Source organism: Pipistrellus hanaki (genome assembly GCF_964339955.1).
Source record: "Pipistrellus hanaki genome assembly, chromosome: 5".
NCBI lineage: Eukaryota > Metazoa > Chordata > Mammalia > Chiroptera > Vespertilionidae > Pipistrellus > Pipistrellus hanaki.
In genome coordinates this window covers 65041607-65063144 of record NC_140507.1, presented here as the reverse complement: position 1 = coordinate 65063144, position 21538 = coordinate 65041607, and the positions used below count along the sequence as shown (strand labels likewise).

Here is a 21538-nt window from a genome sequence, read left to right as displayed (position 1 = left end):
GAATAAGGCCACTGTTCTTAGTCTGCAATTCATGGTTTCCCATAATATGGCCCAATATCTTTGCTTTTATAATTTCTCTTTTACGAATCCCTTGACTAGCTCAAAGTAGATTTTTCATTGCCCATCACACAGGTAGTTTTCTGTCTCCACACATTGCTCAAGTTGTGTGCCCTCCTTTTATTGATCTACAGCTGTACCGCAATAACAAACAAGCCTTCACATCTCAATGAATTACAACAACAAATATTTATTTTTCATTCACATTATATGTAGGTTTGTTATCAGCGTCAGCCCTGCTCCAGGCTCCAGCTCTGCTCTGTGTGTTACTTCACTCTGGAATCCAAGAAGCCGCCACTGTCTAGGACATGCTGAAGTCCTGGCAGAGAACAGAAGCGAAGTATGCAGTCACATTTCGGCTTTGATGTGGCATATGTCAGGATTCACTCATATTTCATTGTCCAAACAAGTCACATGGGCAAGTCCAACATTAAAGCTGCCCTTGCCAGCAGACATTGCTTATCACACTGCAACTATAGGAGTATATAATCCTATTAGAGAAAAGAAAAGGGGTGAATGACTATTTGCCAACAAAACCAAAATCTGCCCCACCACCTGAATGTTCTGCCCCACTCCTCTGCTCATAGGTCTACCCTCCGTCCAAGCCTTGGTTCAGGGCCCATTGTTTATCCCTAATACCAGCTGGTCTTCCTGGAGCACCGCACATCAGCGTCATTCATTTGTTTTTGTTGGTTATTTTTTTTCATTTTTTTATTAAGATATTATATGTGTACATATCTTACCATTGCCCCCCTCCACCCCACTCCCATTGCCCTCACCCCCCAGAGTTTTGCATCCATGGGTTAAGCTTATATGCATGCATACAAGTCCTTCAGTTGATCTCTTATCTCCCCCACCTCTCCCTAACCTTCCCACTGTGTCATGCATTTGGCACTTAGCTTATGCTGCCATCTATGACAAGTTATCACACCCTCTTATCTGTCTTATATTCCTGGCTAGGCCATGACCTTCATGAGGGTAAGATTTAATTTTATACACCTGGGTAACTTTAATGATGGAATAAGTTATGTTCCTATATAATTGTTTGTTGTTGAAGGAGGTGTGGGTGATAACGTTTTCTGTTATGGGAAACAAATTTCGCCCCAAAGAATAGACTTAGTTTAAAGGAATATCATTGCCCAACTTTAATGTATTCTCTCCATCATTTACCATAATAAATACATGGAGGGACAGCATGTTTGCACACATGTCTAGGGCCTAACTGCTTATAAAAATAAAGCATGTGGAATGTAGTAGGGCCAGGTCTGGGGCTTCATACTTGCTTTACCATGGTCCTGGGCCTGTTTTGAAAGCAGTAAGCTGGGGAAATATAAATGAAATTATTTCTTTTCATGGGAAGTAGCTGCACTAAAATGAAAATTCTTAAATGTCTTGGTATTTTAAAGTAGTTTTCTTTCAATCCTTATAACATGTATAGTCCAGAACCAGAGTCACATCATGTAATTCAGTTGGATTTTCCCAAAAGAAAATTCCTTGCAACAAACCAGCAGGAGGCACAGTCCCACTTAAGGTGCTAGTCCAACAAATTTTATTTTTAATGTTTCACTGCCATTCTCCCAGCTAATCAGTACCCAGTAATTCATCCTGAAGGTTCATATTCATTTTCCTATATCGCAAAGCAATGCCTTTCATATTTCTTCATCAGCTCTATTATTCTTTAAATCACCACTCACACACAAGTCTAATGTCAGGAGGTGACTTCTGTCACGTAAGATACAGTATCTCCATTCAACAGCCGATCAGAATCTCCCAGCACCTCCTCAGGCACACCTTCCTGGGATCACATCTATTCTCACATTCCTGCTCTGCTCTTTTTCCCTTATTTGAAGTTATGCTCATGACTGTGAGCCATGCAATCATTGCCTCTCCCACCCACAAATAGAATCCATTAAGTAAAAATTCATTCCAAACTCATCTTAGGGTAGTGAGGAAGACTGGGTAAACCCCAAAAGGTCTAGAGGTTGAATTTCATTTGGAAAACTACCCAGAAGTTCAACTGCTTATCCAGTCCTTATCCTAACTATGAGAGTGGCCTAGGGATGTGCTGACAGGAAGGAATTAAGGTTGCACCAGGCACCAGTGAAAACCAGTTGTGTAGCCCATTGCTGCTGCTGCTGCTTCTGAGGAGGGAGGAGAGTGAGAGAAGATGTTGAGGGAGCCACAGGTCAGGAAACCTCACTCTTAGCCTTTCCAGAGCCCCAGAGAAGAATTATTCATCCTTTGTTTCAAACTGGGAAGACATAGTACACCTACTAAGAAAAATTGCTTCTGACAAGCAGCTCATTTATAAGTAAAGTGATGTTGAGACTCCTTTCCTAATAATAATTAATTTTCTGACTTGGAGCTTTGGAAGGTAGTGAAGAACAATTATTTCCTTGGACTTAAAAGGTGATGCTTAGAAATGAACAAAATTACATTTGGAAAAAGAAATAGGAAAAAGGAGCCTTTATTTTATTTATTTAAAAATCCCAAGGATGCCCAGAAGGGAGGGGGGTATTGGGGAACTGGATGAAAGAAGATGAAGGGATTAAGCAAAAAAAAAAAAAAATTATATATTTATAAAACACAAAGACACCAACAACAGAATGGTGTTAGCCAGAGCAAAAGAGCAAGGGGTGAGGAGCGGGTAGGGGATGGTAGAGGTGGGCAAGTTGGAGGGCGAATGGGGACAGAAAGAGACTTTGCTTGGGATGATGTAAGCACAATGCTGTGTGCAGATGATGTTTTATTGAGTTGTTCACTTAAACCCTGTATAGTTTTGTGAACCAGTGTGACCCCAATAAATGCAGTTTTCAAAAATAAAGTAGATTTTCATTAAAAAATAAAATAAATAAATTTTTGAGGAACCCGATATGTGTCCATTAAAAAAAAAAAAAAAAAAAGTTACTCAACCTTATTCCCAGAGTTTCTGATTCAGCAGGTCTGAGGTGAATTTGAATTTCTAAAAAGTTCCTAGGGAAAGACTATCGCAAAGTAAATAGGTGTTAAAGTATTTTATATTTGGGGATAGATGAAGATATAGATATTAATAAATATAAGAAACTAATAGAAAAATAAATGTAAGAATCAGTTTTAATAAGTTAGTGGTTGTCAGCAAAAAAAATTTGCTCTTTCTAATGGAAGGTGGAAAGAAAACAAGTTTTAAGACAATTAAGAGCTGAAGACACCGGGAAATGAGAACCTTGGCACCAGGGGTGAGTACAAATAGGTGCGGCCAGTCTGGAGAGCAATCTAGCTGACAGTGAAATTAAGGATGCATATTCACTTTTCCCAGAAATCTCATCCCTATGTGTAGAACTGGCAAAAATTCCTGCACAATCCAGAAAGTTGCATGCATAAAAATTCTCTCTGTCATACTGCTAAGGCAAAAAAAAAAAAAAAAAATTAGAAACAGAATAAGATATACAATAGAATTGCCCTTTTTGGTAAATTAAAAACACCCAAGGCACAAAACACTACTATATTCTTATAAACAAATAAAACACGGCTAACAATTGTAATGACAGAAACCTAGGAAACAGTGTTCTTTTTTGTCCTTCAAGCAAAACAAAACAAAACAAAAGTAAGACTTGCTACTTACAAGGGTGCTGGGGAGCCTGTCACAACCCTTGAGTGGGAAAGTGAGAATGTAAATATTACTTTCTCTTTCTCAGAGCTGCCTGTCCTCACCTACCCAGACCACTTCCACAGGAGCTCTAGCAGAAAGCTGGGTAAATCTTTCTAGTCCTGGTTGGGGCTGACTCACCCAGAGAGAAATGATGACTGCTAAAGGTGTCTCTGGAAAGGAACTAAAATCACCCTCCAAAAAAAAAAGAGAAAGAAAAAGAAAAAACAATGATGTCTATCAAGTACTAAGGCTGTGAAGTAATGGAGAGGAAATAATTCAACAATTTAAACACTCCGTGGAAACAAAATTTATTTAATTTTTTTAAAAATAAAAATATGGCTGGCACCTTGACCTGACCTTTCTCAAAAATAAAATTACTCAGATCACTATTTGATTGAAGCAGGGCAATACAGAGAGTTGAGGAATTAAGCCTTAGAGTAGAGCATAGAAATAGAAAATTCCTTTAAGATATCTGCCAAACTATTTTTTCCTCCCCAGAGCTTCATTTAAATCTTCAAGAGAAAAGATAGCAGTTTTATTTTTTAGTACATCAATGGAGGGAAAAACTATATCCTGTCTCATTGTTAATCACACTCATCAATGCTGGTAAATCGTTTCTTACCTGTGACCCAAAGGGAAAAAATTAAAGGATGCTCTCACTCATCCCTCATCATGACTGACATGCTATCTCTAGGGCCTAATCCCATTCAGTGGCCTTTCCGTGGAGTCCAAAAAGGGTGTATAAAGCACTAAAGATAAGCTAAGGCCTTCCATATGTGTCCTTGCTCTTCCTGAAAACAGTTCTCTCCTAGAATGGAAAAAAAAAGAGGGGGGGCTCTATTTCAACAGGCGCATATCTTTTCAAATCGTCCAAAAATCTGGATAATCAGACTCTCTTCATACCAATGCTGGCCATCTTGTTAACTTACAGCACTAAGAAAGAACAAAAAAGAGAGGAAGTTTGATTATCCAAAAAAGAAACTTACATTTTTATATGTGTGCTTTTCTAGGATTTACTTACACTAAACATATCAGTGAATACCCAGATCCCTGAGGAAACAGAGAAAAAAAATTTTTTTTTTAAATTCTGAACTTTCTTTGAATGTAAAGTATCAGATAATAAGATATCTACTTATCTATAACAATAAAAGCGTAATAGGTAAATTGACCGAATGACTGAAAAACAGAATGACCATCTGGATGACCTTCCGGATGACCACACTATAACACGCACTGATGCCAGGCCAGCCAGCCAAGGCGGGTGTAATGCAGTTGGTCAGGGGGACCCTGCCATCACCCCACAGAGGGAGGCCCAGGCCAACCAAGTGATCACATCCCATTCCTGTCGCCTGCAGAGCAAGGCAACCGGTGACAGGGAAGTGGGGGGGGGGGGGGGGGACAGTAAAGATGGCAAGCAGAGGCAGTGGCTGGGGGGGGAGGGGGGGGAGGTGGTAGCTGCCGGCAGCAGTGGGAAGGAAAGCCCCAATAGACCCTAATTGCTGGCCAAGCCTAGGTTGCTAGAGGCTGCTGGCTGGGCTGAGGGACATCCCCTCTCCTCCATGCACAAATTTTGACTTGGTCTCTAGTATGATATAATCATCCAGGTGCAGTAGCTTAGCTGAAAAAAAAAAAAAAAGAATGTGGTTACATCTTCAGGGTTGTTGTTGTTTTTGTTTTTGTTTTTTTGTGGTGTGTAGAGTAGGTGGGTGTCTTGTTGAGATAACAACAAGACATCTTGTTGAGATAACCCTTTCTAAATAAGAGCTCTCATTCTGATACACAACCAGGTATCTGGGGAGATGAAGCTCCCAAGAAACAACCTTGTGTATGTGAAGAAAACTTCATTTTCTTCTGAAACTCCCATCAAGATTCTTGTTATCCTTTCTTCACAAGAGTAACAGACCAGAAGAACCCAGGAAGTCACCTGGAAGGGAAGAAGAGAAGAACAAGCAGGAAAAGAATAGCATGAAGTTCAATATGGAGGGAAATAAAATAACAACAAATATTTCAGAAACAGGAGCAGCATCAGTGCGAGCAGCGTCACGGTACTCGCTCCATGAAAGGAGCGGGATGTCTTCTGTCATTGTCAGCAGCAGCTAAGCAGCTACCCCCCAGATGTATTTCTTCAGTCTAAGGATCAAAAGTCTGGGCTCTGGAGTCACATGGCCTGTGTTCACATACTGGCTCCACCATTTCTTTCTTTCATGACCTTGAGCAAACTTCTTGACTTCTATGCCTCAGTTTCCCCATCTGCATTATGAAACTAAACATAATAGCAACCACATAAAATTGTTGAAAAGATCAAATTGCATAAGGCATATACAATGTTTATCTTGGTGCATGGAAGATATTTAAGCACCCAATAAGTGAAAGCCAGGATAGCATTTCTGTTCATTTCTACAACAGTTCTATGGAAGTCATCATCATCATCTTCATTTGTCAGGGAGGATACAGCGTTAAGAAGATGTTACCTGTTCCATTTCACACTAACAGTGTGCATTCCAGATAGTATCTGCATCCCAGAAATACCTCGCTCAAAATTAAAACTCTCTTCCTGGGACCACACTATTTCTCCACTCTCCCAAGATGCCTGATCTGAAGAATGTTGACTTAATTCAGTGCAAATGGTTAATCTATGGCATTTGTCTAAAAGGCTGGTGTTCTAAAGGCCTGAAAGAATGAATAGTCATCTCAGACTACACTACTTTTAATATTAGAAAGTCATTTTCTTTATCTACTGCTAATCCCAAGCATTCAAAGTCTCCTTAAAAGACCAATATCTCTGCCAAAACTGGTTTGGCTCAGTGGATAGAGTGTCAGCCTGTGGACTGAAAGGTCCCAGGTTCGAATCCGGTCAGGGGCATGTACCTTGGTTGCGGGCACATCCCCAGTAGGGGGTGTGCAAGAGGCAGCTGATCGATGATTCTCTCTCATCGATGTTTCTAATTCTCTATCCCTCTCTGTAAAAAAAAAAAAAAAAAAAAAAAAAAATCAATAAAATATATATATATTTTTAAAAGACCAATATCTTTACTGTATGTGTATAATATCACTAAAGTAGTTCATTTATGGATTCCTGGCTTGGAACCCCTTATAGAATCAGATCCAAAAAAAATACACCTTCTCCAGAAAAAAAAAGAAAATCACATAAACATACCCACAATATATACATACAGTTTCAGTGGGTTCAGAGAATTGAGGAAGTCTACAAAATCCAGGTTTAAAATCCCCATTCTAAAGTGCCTGCAGGTCTGGAATGAGGTTCCAGTACCATGATGTTTTTTCTATCTAGCTATCATCTCCCTGCTTTGTTTTGCTTTGTTTCTGTTTGATTTCTTTCCCTTCTTCCCGTGCCCCCACCCCCCTCCTATCTTTTACCTCTCTTAGTCTTCCTTTCTCAATTCTCCACCCCTTTCCTACCTTGGCCATCAGACAAAGCCACTATCAGTTCCCTCTCCCTTCCCCTCCCTCCCCTCTGTATCCTTCCTGACCAGCTGATTCCGGAGAGGAATTCGATAACTTATCAATAGGCATAGGTTGCTCTGTAGGAATATTGGCCAGCCTAGGAAACAGTCCTTTGAAGGATAGCAGATCAGAATTTCTGACTCCATCAGGGAGTGTTTTCTCCTAATTCTCCAGTAAAATGTGGCCACTTTCCATTAAATATACACAGATTCACTGTATCCTGTTTTCAAGGAAATAGATTTGCTAACAAGTTAACAATGCTGGTAGAGATATCTGTGTACTTGTTTGTCCTTCTTTGTCTGTGACTTTTTTTATGGTGCCCATCAATTTAGTGGTTAACCTCCCAGAAAAAGATATGTTGGAAACAGAAATGGTCCTCATTTGAGCAACCTCGCATTAAACTTGTGTTCCTTGTTTCACTCCAATACGTGAGTGAATTCCTTTTACAACAATTTTTAAATTAATCTTTTAAAAATTTATAATGCAATCTTTTGGAATCCTTGGCCAACTTTTATAATCTCACATTTAGGTGGGTTTTTTTAAAAAAAAAAAAAAAAAACACCAAATATGTATATCAAATGATCTTAGAATCATTCTGCCCATGGAGCTGCCTAATATGAAAATCTGGTTAAATAACTATCAGAATGCGAAGCTTCAAGTTAAAACAAAATGTAACATCCTGGACTAAAATATTTAAATGAAATACGGTTCAACGGATATGTCTTATAATTTGCCTTTTGGTGCATTTTATACCGCTATAATATTCCATCAACAAATATAAAATAAAAATCTATATTTCTATTTCTAGGCAAATATAAAATAAAAATCTATATTTCTATTTCTAGGCAAATAAAAATGCTTTGTGTATAACCCAAGAATTTCAAGGATGCTTCTCAAGACTATAATCTTTTGTATTTTCCATGTAGGTATTTACACACACACACACAAAAAAAGATATGATAGTCATGTTTTTAATAAGTCAGATTTACCATCAGAAAGTATCCTTGAGATTATAAAAGGAACATTTTGTGAACTCCAGGGCATCAAAATTCAAGGAGAGAGACAAGTGGTTTAATCAAACATCACACATTTAGTTCAGTTTTCTGAATATTTCATAGCAAGGTCATCAGCATTTCTGCTTATTATAATGATCGTTTAGGTTCCTTTACTGTGAAGTCATTCACAAGACGGAAACACTTTTTTTTTTTGCATTTGGAAAGGAAAAAAACATATCAAATGAATAGTATTGGCAAATGTTTCTAATCATTTCCTTTAAGTACCAAACCACCAAACAATCTTTTTATTTACTACGTTTTGCTTAGGTACATAAATCAAAGGACAATAACAAGCCTAATGTCAAAGAAACTTTTTGACACTTCATACATTTGAGCAAGCTTAGCCGATAAACAGTTTAGATGAAGTTATGGTTTGAAATATGTTTCCCCCGAGGACTGTGGCTCATAAATTGCTATCAGGCTACCTCTGTCATTATTGATTTGAGACGTGCTCAAGGTAGCCACAGTTATTACAAAGTCTACCATTACTTGACCTGCTTTTTCAGAGAATGATATTTGGTTATACAAGGACAACTAACCATCCATCCTATAAGAAATGTGCGGTTTGCTTTTATATATATATATATATAAATATATATATATATATATATATATATATATATATATATATATATTTGCATTCTATCTCAAGTTTTTACCAACAATGAAAAGAGGAGGAAATGTAATCCTCTTTCACAGATTAGACAGTTCTCATAATCCTGAGATGGTGTTAAATCAATCATTTTATAGCAACTGTACTGTAAGAACCCTGAAAAATGAGAGAATTAAAAAATGTATACCTCAAACAAAAGAAATTTGCATTTCAGCATTTTGCAATAATATGATAATTTATTACATCTGTGCTCTTCAGTCTTCTTTGCAGATCAGTGTTTTGATGAGCTCATTAAAAATAAAGGCACAGTTAAATCGAATATTAGCTGCAAAAGGTGATGTGTGCTTATCCCTTCCTGTGCCTGTAAACTCCAAGATGCTTGTGCTCCTCAGCGAGGCCTAGAGTATAGCACAGTTTACTCCCAGACCCGGCCCCTGCCCTCCGTGTTGTGGGTTTGGGAAATGTCAGGAAAAGATCAGAGCAAGGATCCTGCTACTTTCTATTCCGAGCCTCTGGTCTTCACCTTCAAGGAAATAGGTGAAGGTTAGTTATGACTTTATCGTTCTGATATCTGTCATCAGTGACTAGCTTCACAGAAGCACAGACCTAAAGAGTTTTAGAAACAGACTAGAGTGTCATCCACTGCTGGCGATGTGCAGAATTTATAAATTTTATCAGCCTGGCTTTTACAAGTCCTGGCAAGTTCAACCGTCAGAGGTGGAGGTTTCCTGTGAGCCCCCTTATTCAGCAGAGAGGCTGCAGGACTGCACGTCTGAGGAGAGCTATTCACTTTCACACAAAGAAATCTGTCAAGCACAGAGGAAAATGTGTGGCTTTCATATATATCTCCCTGGAACTAACTGATTTGAACCACTTTAGCTACTGTTCAGGAAATCCCACTTGCATTACCAACTCCTACACTCAGTAAACTTTCCTCAGGCTTCCATAATAACCTTCGCTAATTTTACACCATTGTCTTCTCAGCGATCTGAATAAGAAAGCAGGTTTTGCCAAAGCAAACTGGAAGTTACCTGGGTTTTGACCTTTGGCTGGAAAGGCTTAGGAACCAAAATGCCTAGGAAGAGCGAGGATCCTTCTTCTCATGCATAATTTACAGTGCTCCGTGGCACTGAACTTGTAGAAACAGTGCAGAGCCTGGTGAGTTATTAAAAGGCTCTCGCGATCGCTATCAGTTGCTTGACTCGCCCACCCCAAGGGGCCCCCAAGTGGAAATACAATCCGTTTGTTGTGAATCATTTTAAATATGAAACACCAGACCTTTTTGGTAGATCGTTGTCATTTCTAATTAAAACCGAGCCTCTACGTTGCAGAATATCTGTTTGTAGGTTTTCAACCATGGAACTCCTCTTGCCTGAGTACCTTGGGAAAGTTCCACATGGTTCACTCCTCTAAAACGTTTCTAGAAACACGCAGGGCGTCTTACTCTGATAAAATGCTTGGACACACAGCTGTGAACCTCTGAACAAAAGGTCTTCCTCTACTTTTTCTTTTGACCCCCCTATCCCATAATCCCTTTGCTGTGGTTCTGGCGTCACTTCAAAGACCCTGGGCCCAAGGGGGGCTGCACTTATTCTATTTCCTTCTGCCTCCCCCATTTCTTCCCTTGTGCTCTCTTTCCTCCCCCCCCCCACCCCCGAACCCCCACCCCCCACCCCCCACTTTCCTCTTACAACTCTCTTGCCTTTGATAGAAAAATGTCTAATCTCTCTCTATCTTCCTACAGCGTTACAGTTTTCCTGACCATGTGCCCAGCTCTTTTTCTTTCCTTTGTTCAGGGGGAGAGTTCCAAATTCAACAGTTGTCGTTTAAAATGGCAACCCTCGTCTCAATTTTGGAGCTATCTCCACTTTGCAACTTGGGTTGATAATATTTTAGGCAGACTAAAGGAAACCTCAGATTAGTAGGCAAATTGGAGCGTTACTTGTACCCAAAGTGTTGCTTTCTTTGAATAAAAGAATAGGATATTGAAGGTCCACCTTAGCCCCTCTTTGGAAGATCAGAGGCCCACAGACGTTGCTTAACGTGTCCAAGGCCACGGGACTGTTTGTGACAGAGACAGTAACAGCCTCTGAGTCCAGCCCTTTCCATTATGACACAGGATCTCCCTGTGGAATGAAGAGGCTCAAATCTTTTTCTTGGGTGATGGTCGCTGGTGGGAACAAAGGAAATGTTTAGATTTCTTTTCTCCTTCATCCTGAAAAAGAAAAATAATCCAACAACTTAAAAAAATAAACATGTCCTAGCCAGTTTGACTCAGTGGATAGGGCGTCAGCCTGAGGTCTGAAGGGTCCCGGGTTGGATTCCAGTTAAGGGCACATGCCCAGGTTGCAGGCTCGATCCCCAGTAGGGGGCTTGCAGGAGGCAGCTGATCAATGATTCTCTCTCTCATCATTGATGTTTCTATCTCTCTCTCCCTCTCTTTTCCTCTCTGAAATCAATAAAAAATATTTAAAAATAAATACATAAAATAAACATAATTTTAGGACTGTAGAGTTTTACAGCTGATAGGAAGATTGAACTCTGCTAGTCCATGTTCTTCACATTACATTTGAGGTAAATTGGCTTCAGGCTAGTTAGTTGGTTAGTGAAAAAACTGGGAGCAGAAGGCCAGGTTTATGACTCAACTCTACCAAGTCTCCATTCACATATAACTGGGAATATGCATATTATTGGACACTGCTAGTAAACCTTTAATTTACTGTGTGCATGTGCATCTCACCTAATTACTTTGTATTCCAAGCATCTATGATATGCAATAATCAGGATGTCTCATAAATTTACTTTCAATCATTTAATTACTCCTAAAATCGTGTATAAAGCCAACTAACTCCCTTTGCTATTCTACAATGATTTCACATATCAAATATCAAATTTATCACCCTTCTGGGCAGTGGCCTAAACATATAAAATTTCTCTCGTGCTGTATTTGAAGGAAAATATCCACTTTTAACTTGTTTTTTCCTATGATCACTGTAAGGCAATATTGATTTAGTTTTATATTAAGACATTTTCCGATAAATAGTTTCAACTAAAGGTTTAAGAATGTTTAAGGAAAACAGCTTGTCTTCTACTCATGTTTGTTTTCAACTTTAAGAACAAAGTCCCACAAGTCAAAGTTTATAGTCAATCAAAAAAAAGTCACATTACTTTCCCATTTTAATGGTAGAACAGGGGCCTTTAACTTTTCCTAGAGGCTTTGCTTTGGGGTTTATGCAGAGCAGAACTTCCTTAACACTAGTAATCAGACCCGCAGGACACGTGTTAATTGTTCCTGACATGTAAAACTATCTACGATATCTCAGCTAATAACACCATTGCAGACATTTCACTTTTGGAAAACACGGTATTGAAACCAATTACGTGTCTGTTGATTTACCTTCCCAAACCTCCCCAAGACATTAGTTTAGCTCATTCCAATAATATAAATTTTTAATCTCAAAATTGCAGCAAAAACACAAGTTATCATGTATGCCATTACTGACTAAAAATACATTTGGGCAAATTATTATTTGTGCAATCCTATGGAAGGATATAATTGGTACAGTTTCATCCATGGTCTGCAAACTGCAGCTCGCAGCCACATGCAGTTCTTTGGCCCCTTGAGTGTGGCTCTTCATGACCTGGGCGAGTCTGTTTTGAAGAAATGGCATTAGAAGAAGTTTAAGTTTAAAAAATTTGGCTCTCAAAAGAAATTTCAATCATTGTGCTTTTGATATTTGGCTCTGCTTTTTTTTGTTTGTTTGTTTGTTTGTTTGTTTTATTTTTTTTTTTATTGATTTTGTACAGAGAGGAAGGGAGAGAGATAGAGAGTTAGAAACATCGATGAGAGAGAGTCATCGATCAGCTGCCTCTTGCACACCCCCCACTGGGGATATGCCCTCAACCAAAGTACATGCCCTTGACCGGAATCGAACCCGGGTCCCTTCAGTCCCCAAGCTGACGCTCTATCCATTGAGCCAAACCAGTTTCGGCTGGCTCTGTTGACTAATGAGTTTGTTGACCACTGAGTTTCACCATAGCTAATAACTTCAAATAAACATTATTTACAGGTAAGTCACTCTCAAAGGTAAATTACCATTGAGAGTGATAATTTAAGGTAAGATGTTAGCATTTATTTCTACCCAGGCTTTGGACGTTATTGCATCAATGGAAGTTCTTTTTGCAAGAAATAGAAACCTATTCTTATTATCATAAGACATGAAAATGATGAAGAGAATTGAACAGAAATGTATGGAGGCCATAGAATTGGTGGGAGGCTGGAGGACCTGGCTAGGAGAATGGCCAGGAACCCAGAGGTCTAACAGACCAGAGCAGTGGGCAGGCTGGGCAGGCTGCTCCAAACCCACTGCCTCTGATGCCAGGGGACACACCCCCTATCCATCCTTGCCCACTTACCCAGTTGCTGAAGATTCAAAGCCCCAGAAGACAATGTCTGATTGCCCAAACCTACATCCCACTACTTCCTTGGGGAAGAGAGGGAGGGTCTGGCCCCTTCAGTAGTTGTGCAGCTTCACCAAAAGGGAGGAGGGACTACAAAAAGGGAAGTTGGATAATGGAATCACATACTCACTCATACACAAATGACAAAGGCTTGCTATAAATGTGCTGATTTCACAAGTGGGTGTTTTTTTTAAGCCTTTGAATGTGGGAAATAATTTTCTATTCCTGATGAAGTTCCCTTTGAGCTTTAGATATTTAATGCCTTAGATGGGAAACCAAATAGTTGTGCCTCACACCCATGTCTTTGCTGTGGCAAGTAAGGTTCCTGGGGTTTGCCTGACTTTGATCATAGAGAGAGAAACCTAACTGACTGTAATAGCAAAGCAATCCATTCTGAGATTGTTGACCGTTTTGCTAAAAAACAAGAATCAGCCACTCTCTCAATTAGAAAGAATGTTTCCAAATTAGATTGCAGTTTTTAGTGAGATTGAATCAGATCTTTCTCATTTTTTACTCTAGGTGACTCCTGTCAGCTTATGAGCTATATTTTCTTTATACAAATATTAAATGTAAAAGCAGTGTTTGCACATAACTGTCTCACTAAATGGTGGTAAAAATGAAATATAACATGGAACTTCACTCTTTGGGATATGTTTATCACTAAAATAAAATAAAGATCAACTTTTTAAAAGGTGAAAAAATACTAATGCATGTTTACTACCTTTTAAATTTTTTAAAAGTGTTCATACTAAGAATTTTACCAGATATGAGCACATTTTCATCAGATTTTTAACTATTCAAAAACTGACCCTCAGCATGGGGAATAAAGCAGGGAGAACCTGTAATCAGGTTTACTTCCTTAAAGAATTGTTTTTCTGGAAGGTGGAAGAAATGAGGAGATACTGATCAAAGGATATAAATTTTCAGTTATAAGATGAATAAGTTCTGGGGATCTAATATATAGCAAGGTGAGTATAGTTAATAGTACTGTATTGTATGTTGGACATTTGCTAAGAGAGTAGATATATATATTTGCACCACAAAAAAATATGCTAACTATGTGAGGTATTAATTAACTTGACTGTGGTCATCATTTCACAATTTACTAGTATATGCATATTAAATATCATGCTATAGTACAACTTTTTAAAAATCACACTGTACAATCTAAATATATACAATTTTTATTTGTCAATCATAACTCAGTAAAGTTGAAAAGTAATACAATAAAACAAACAAGTAAAATAAAACATTTGTCCCCCATATAAGATAACTAGAGGCCCAGCACACACGATTTGTGCACTCATGGGGGAGGGCGTCCCTCAGCCCGGCCTGTGCCCCCTCAGTCCAGGAGTCCTTGGACATCCTTAACGCTGCCTCAGAGGCAGGAGAGGCTCCCGCCACCACTGCTGCGCTCCCCAGCCATGAGCCAGGCTTCTGGCTGAGCCATGTTCCCCTGTGGGAGCGCACTGACCACCAGGGGGCAGTTCCTGCTTTGAGCATCTGCCCCCTGGTGGTCAGTGTGCATCATAGCAACCGGTTATTTTGCTGTTCAGTCGACTTGCATAGTAGCCTTTTATTATATAAGATAATAATATAACGTTGATTCATATCAATAGATGCTAAATAATAAAAGTTCAATAAATATTTACTAAATAAATAAATAATAATTACATTCATATCACGCTAACTGTGCCAGACATTATTATGATTGCTTCACATAAGTTCCTTCATGTCATTCCTCCAACAGCCCAATGAACTAGGTAGTATATTTATACCCACGTTACAGATGAGAACACATAGGGGTAGGACAATTAAGTAACTTGCCTTAAGATTTCTTAGATAACCCAATAGATCTGGCTCCAGAGTCTATGCTCTTAATTGTTAAGTTATAATTCCTTTTGGATACAGATTTTTCAAGAAAGGTGATGGAAGTATTTTCATTAATGTAATTTAAAGATAAAATATGCCTCTGGATGGGACCATTGAAATAATCCTCTACCTCTCTCCAATTTTGGGTCAAACGGTGTTACAATTTCATACTCTTATAGTAGAGCTCATAAATTGGGAATAGAGGACCCCTCTCCAAAAAAAGTAAATATATTTAGACAATTGTCTCCAAGATACTTACATATCTCTTTCACCATAACTAAGTGTGTATAGTTCCTCCAATATTACTCTTGTCAAGATATAACTCTTGTCAAGGTTTTTTGGGGGATACAGAGATGGATCTATACAACACAGAGTTAGAGCTACATAAATACATAAGAAAATTCAAAGCACTAATAATGTGATGCTTTTGAGTGCCAGGTGTACTCTTAGTGGTCTGAGGCAATGAAACATCTGAAGAGATATCTAATATACAGCCACAGAAGAGCTTAATGAGTGCAGAAATCAAATCCCTCATGGTTCATTGAATTGTACATTAAAGTCCTAGTGGAGCCGAAACCGGTTTGGATCAGTGAATGGAGCGTCGGCCTGCGGATTGAAAGGTCCCAGGTTCGATTTCGGTCAAGGGCAGGTACCTTGGTTGCGGGCACATCCCCTGGGAGCGGGAGGTGTGCATGAGGTGACTGATCGAAGTTTCCCTTTCATTGATGTTTCTAGCTCTCTATCCCTCTCCCTTCCTCTCTGTAAAAAATCAATAAAATATTTTTTTAAAATAAATAAAGTCCTAGTGGAGGGAGTATCAAACAGCCAATTTTAATGGCAACAAATGTCTGTATTCTGAGAAGTAGAATGAACAGTATTGAAGAAAACAGCAATTACTAAAAAGGTTTCCAGACACACTAGAGTTATTGGACCCTGTTACAAACTCTTACTTCCACCATCAGTTATTACGTTCATTTGTGCCATTGACGCCTACACTCAGAGTAACTGGAACAAAAATGTTTACATTTTACCAGTGTTTTATTTTCAATTAAACATCTCAGCTGCTATTTACATAGTTGACTGGCATGGCATTTATACCGCGCAATTTGATGTTATTTCTTTGTAAATATTTCTCCAACAAGAGACCTAAGTTCAAATTCGTTGTGAAAATGTCACCAAAAGTAAAATAAACTTTAATTTAACCTTGATCACAAATTATTGTTAGGCTAAAGCTGAAAACCTATAAAAATTAAAAATGGAAGGCCCAAAGGAATTAACTGGGATGCCCTTCCCATGTCCCAGAAAGTGAATTTGCTTTTGCACTGCCTGGGCCTTTGAGAGTTAGGTTGCGCTAACTCAACCAAGGTCAAGTTAACGGGGACCACAAAGCTCCAGAGGGCATGGCATAGACAGCGAGGCTGTGTTCTGTGCTCTCACCTCTCAGGCCTGCTGATCCATTCTGGAATAAGTCACAACTGGAATGTTTCACATTTCTTCCTAATGGTTGCTGTTATCTGACCAAGATCATTCATCATGACTGAAAATCTCCTCTCCATCTGGGTCTGAAACTCGCTGGGCTAGACAGGTCAGCATCAAATTCAGAATGGGAATAAAAACATGAAGAGGGTGTGCTGATTCTCTTCCCAATCTCTCTTTAATACAAAGAGAAGCCTAAGTAAATAAACAATGTTTAGGCTCACTTTTTAACATTTGCTTATTGATTTCTCCCAGTATTCCAGATAGTGATATATGATAGAAACCTGAATTTAGGAAAAACAGGCTTTGAGGGAGAACTGGCCTTATACTCCACGATGTAAAAGCCAATAATCACAACTATGTAATGTGACTTGAGTGATTCCAATCATGACATTTTGTAAACTGCCCCTCCCCCCCCCAAAAAAAATCCACTGGTTTGGCAGACACCAAAGATGAAGGCGTGGTTACCATTGTCTTTAAAACTCCTGTAACACTAGAAGGATGAAATATCCAGTTGATGTCAGTCATTTACATTTCAGTGTGGAGTCTTTTATTACATTACTTTCCTCTGAGAATGCTAAATGAAATTTAAAATAAGAATTTGACAGTGGGAGAGATAATTTTTGGATAGGGAAGACATGATGTCAAAGAAACTCAAAAATTTACCAATTTTGCTTATTTACCAATTTTGCCTTGGTTTGGGGAAATGAGCTAATGCTTCCCTTCTCCATTTAGTCAGTAAACTCAAATGCTTTCAGCAGTTATCTGGGTAACGTAAATTACACAGAACTGACTATATAACACAGAAAAGAGGAGAAGGCCTGTGATGCTATAAGGAGCACAAACCTCATCACAAGAACTATAAATTCAAGCTGAAGCTGGTTTGGCTCAGTGGATAGAGTGTTGCCTGAGGACTGAAGGGTCCCAGGTTTGATTCTGGTCAACGGCATGTACCTTGGTTGTGGGCACATCCCCAGTAAGGGGTGTGCAGGAGGTGACTGGTCTATGTTTCTCTCTCATTAATGTTTCTAACTCTCTATCCCCATCTCTTCCTTTATGTTAAAAAAAATCAATAAAATATATTTTTTAAAAAGAATTATAAATTCAAAAAAAAGGAGGGAATAAATTGGCCAGCTCATACGATATATGTGCAGCTGTTAGTTTTTGATCCCTAATTTAGCCCAAGCTAAAGGAAGTTCTATGCAAGAATAATATTATTCAGAAATTATATTAATCACAATTATATGTGATTGTTAAATCAAGAGGCCCTAGAGAGAACCCAACTGAAGGGCAAGCACTAATTGAGTTTTCTCTAATTTGTATACATTTTTCTGATGATGGGGATGGTGACTAATGTAGTTACTTGAAGAAGTCTCATGTTGTACGAAATGAATTGGCGGTATCTGACAGAGAGGTGCAGGGAAAGGCTCAGAGGTAAGGGACCAGTTTAAAATTTGGAAGCTCAGGACCAGCAAGCAAAGTGTTCATCAACATTCAAATAAATGCCACTTTAAATTTTTCTCTTTTGCTTCTCTATCTGCCAAAAGAACACAGCATGCGCAGTGCCTTCCTCAGAATGGTATTATGCATATTAATCATGTTAGTGCCTTCCAGGTACTTTGAAGATAAAAAGGACTAATTAGTATCAAGGCATGAAGTGGCAGCCAAGACATCCATAACCATCAGAGCAAACAGGAAGGAGACACCACCGAGAAACTTGGAACCAAGACAGCAATGTACTTGTTTCTGCGTAAACCTTTTAATAATGAAAGCCTCTGAACTCCTCTTCAGATGAAAAGAGGCTCAACTATGTCTTTAATTAGATCATCCCATTGGAGCACAATATAGTGATAAAGAAGATTTAATAAAGCATTTTGTCTTTTTATTACTTTGATTTGATGCAACATATCTGCTCATCCAAGCAAGATGTTTAACTTCAAAAGAAGTTCTGTCCACCCTCCCCTCTGGCCAATAAATAACTCTCAGGGGGGAAAATACCATATATTTGGAGCATCCCCATGCTGCTGAGTGATGAAAAGATTCATCTTTTTTTTTTTTTCTTAACTGTGAACATGGGTCTATAATGAGTCCTATTCTTTCCTCCTATAACTGGTAGAATTAAAAGATTTTAAATGTTGCTAGTTATTGATTAAAACACATGGCAAAGTAATTTTGAAAACAATATCTAATTACTTAACAACCACAGTAAAACTTCCCAATTTGGCATGATCCTGGGTATGCCCATAAGATTGGGAATTTGGGGAATAAACAAAATTAAGCCATAAAACTGTTGACATAGAATTCTCTGTATTATGACCGACTTATTCTAAACATATTTTTATACATAGATCTATAATTAACTTCGTTGTGGGATTTAAAATTATGGCCAGGCTAAGCCTGGAAACATAAAAATAGAAGGTTTAGGAGGTCAAGGAATTGATATTTGGAATTTACTTTTTTTTAAGTCATCTCATCTCAACAATAATATTAGCATAGATGATCAGATTAGCCAGACAAACATCCTGAGTCTATACATAAGAAAACTTCAGACTGACATATCCAAATAAATTAGTTAACATTGATCAACTAGTCTGGTTAGAAATGAGAAGATGGACAAACCACAGAGAGGAAAACAAAAGAATATCAACAAGGACAGAAGGAGAGTGAGCAATCCGGTTAATTAATTGTCTTAACTACACTATACCTTCAAGCCATTTTGACTTTTTTTACCTTTAAAAAAAAATAGGTGGTATTAATGAATCAACAGAGAGTCATGGATAAATCCTCAGATAAGCTGAAAGAAAAAAAGATATCTCAGATAAACCTATAGGCTATAATTTTTAAGTAAACATAGCAGAATTTCTAAGTGATTTCTTATAACCTTTTTATTTTGCATGACACACACTGATTTTTTTTTGAAAGTCATTTCCAACAGTTCTCTTTTATAAGAAAACCACTGGTTTCTATATATGCCAACTCAAGTTCCTTACAACCTCCCTCATATCTTTGGAATCAGAGAAACCTGAATTCATACTTCACCTTCACCATTGACGGTGGCTGTAGTTTTCTTATCTGTAAAAATGGAAATAGTAATACCTACTACCTGTAGTTGCAGTGCAGATTGAATGAGAAAACATACATAAGATTCTTGGAAAGTAGCAGGTTCATACTCACTCACATCCCATCTCCATTCACACACATGCAGACATACTGTAGTCCACAAATCTGAACTGGAGTCTTGATATTCATTTGAGCGTTCTCCTACCAGTTTTTCTGAATGTGCATTTCTAGAATGTGCATTCAAGCTTACATCTAATAACTGCACATGATCAGGTGAAAATTTTTTTTATCCATTGTATATAAAGTTCTCCCATGCAATAATCCATTTATTTGGGGAATTTCACCTGGATGTTTGGAAGCATATAGACATAGCTTTTAACTGCAAATTTCTAAAGAATAGAGCACCTCATATGGAACAATATGACCTGAATGATCCTGTTCCTTACAACTAAAAGGAGATAGGGTCCACCACTAACATTGGACAGCTCCTGGGAGTCAATCCCCGCCTGCAAGGGATAAATGAAGTGTCCGGCTGACTGGCAAGATGTGGCGTCCAGCGGTGGATTCTATCCCTGCACTGCCAGTCAGTGCACTCAAGAACAAAGCCAGACTTGAGGCAAATAAGGCACCAGGAATTCAGGAAAGTTACCAAAAGAGGAATTTGGAAGATGGCATCTTAGTCAAGATTCTTGTGGTTACACAGAAGAGAAGCCAACTCAATTCAGCCTAAGCAAACAAGAGACTTCCTTGGAAGGCACTGAGGTAGCTAATGGAACCCAGAGATCTTTTCCAGAGAAGAGTTTTTTCTTTTATATGGGGTGTGTGTGTGTGGGGGGGGGGTTAATATATTTTTATTGATTTCAGAGAGAAAGGGAGAGGGAGAGAGAGATAGTAATATCAATGCTGAGAGAGAATCATTAATCGGCTGCCTCCTGCATGCCCCCCACTGGGAATCAAGCCCACTACCCAGGCATATGCCCTTGACTGGTATCGAACCTGGGATCCTTGAGTCCGCAGGCTGATGCTCTATCCACTGAGTCAAACCAGTTAGGACTGGTGTGTGTTTTGTTCTGTTTTTTTTTTTAAAAAAATATATTTTTATTTATTTCATAGAGGAAGGGAGAGCGAGAGAGAGATGGAAACATCAATGATGAGAGAGAATCATTGATCAGCCACCTCCTGCATGCTCCACACTGGAGATGGAGCTCACAACCCTTGAAATACCCTGATACTAAAGTGACCCTACTCTATTTTTCATCAGATGTGGAGCACATTTGTTGATGCTCATAAAATGATATACAATGATAAAGAATGTCACAGGAAGCATTTTCTGTTTAGGAAAATATTGAAGAGATTAAGAAGTTACCCCTGGCTTTAACACCTTAACACCAACCCTGCCTTTTAAAAATATCATATCTGAGCAGAAAACATCCATAGCCTCTTGTCTCTAATTCATTAGTTAACATGATTTGAATTAAATAGGAATCAGCTCTTTTGAAACCAACAGAGATTTTGCCCATGCAAGGGAGCAAAGACTAAGGTCAGGTGCACATAAATTAAGGTGCAGAACTATGTGTACAAGACCATAAAATCACATAGTTCTTTAACGGCAGAGTCCACATCTCCCTCATTTTGAATCTAACACTGTGTGTAATACATAAAAAGCACTTAAGAAATTTTATTGAATGAATCAATGGCTTTGAATTTCTTCAGCTAATTTTAGTTAAAGAAATATACTTTCTCCCACCCAGGGGAAGGATTCTGAATAATTGCCTAAGCTTTTTGCTTAACTTTAACTCTATAAAAACAATCTAAGAGGGAGAAAGAGAGCCTTAGAATATGTCATATTCA

General features: G+C 38.5%; 1 long non-coding RNA gene across 15 annotated transcripts in view; it reads right to left on the bottom strand.

The window, feature by feature from the left end:
- Positions 1-234: 234 nt before the first annotated feature.
- LOC311622875 overlaps positions 235-21538 on the bottom strand; it is a 56571-nt gene continuing 35267 nt past the window's right edge. For 4 of the 15 annotated variants that reach the window (XR_014795048.1, XR_014795054.1, XR_014795055.1 and 1 more), the window contains 2 exons: positions 5506-5609; positions 555-5303 (listed from right to left, as the gene is read on the bottom strand). This is a non-coding gene — a long non-coding RNA (uncharacterized lncRNA). The other 11 variants (XR_014795058.1, XR_014795062.1, XR_014795050.1 and 8 more) reach the window with 10 other exon arrangements.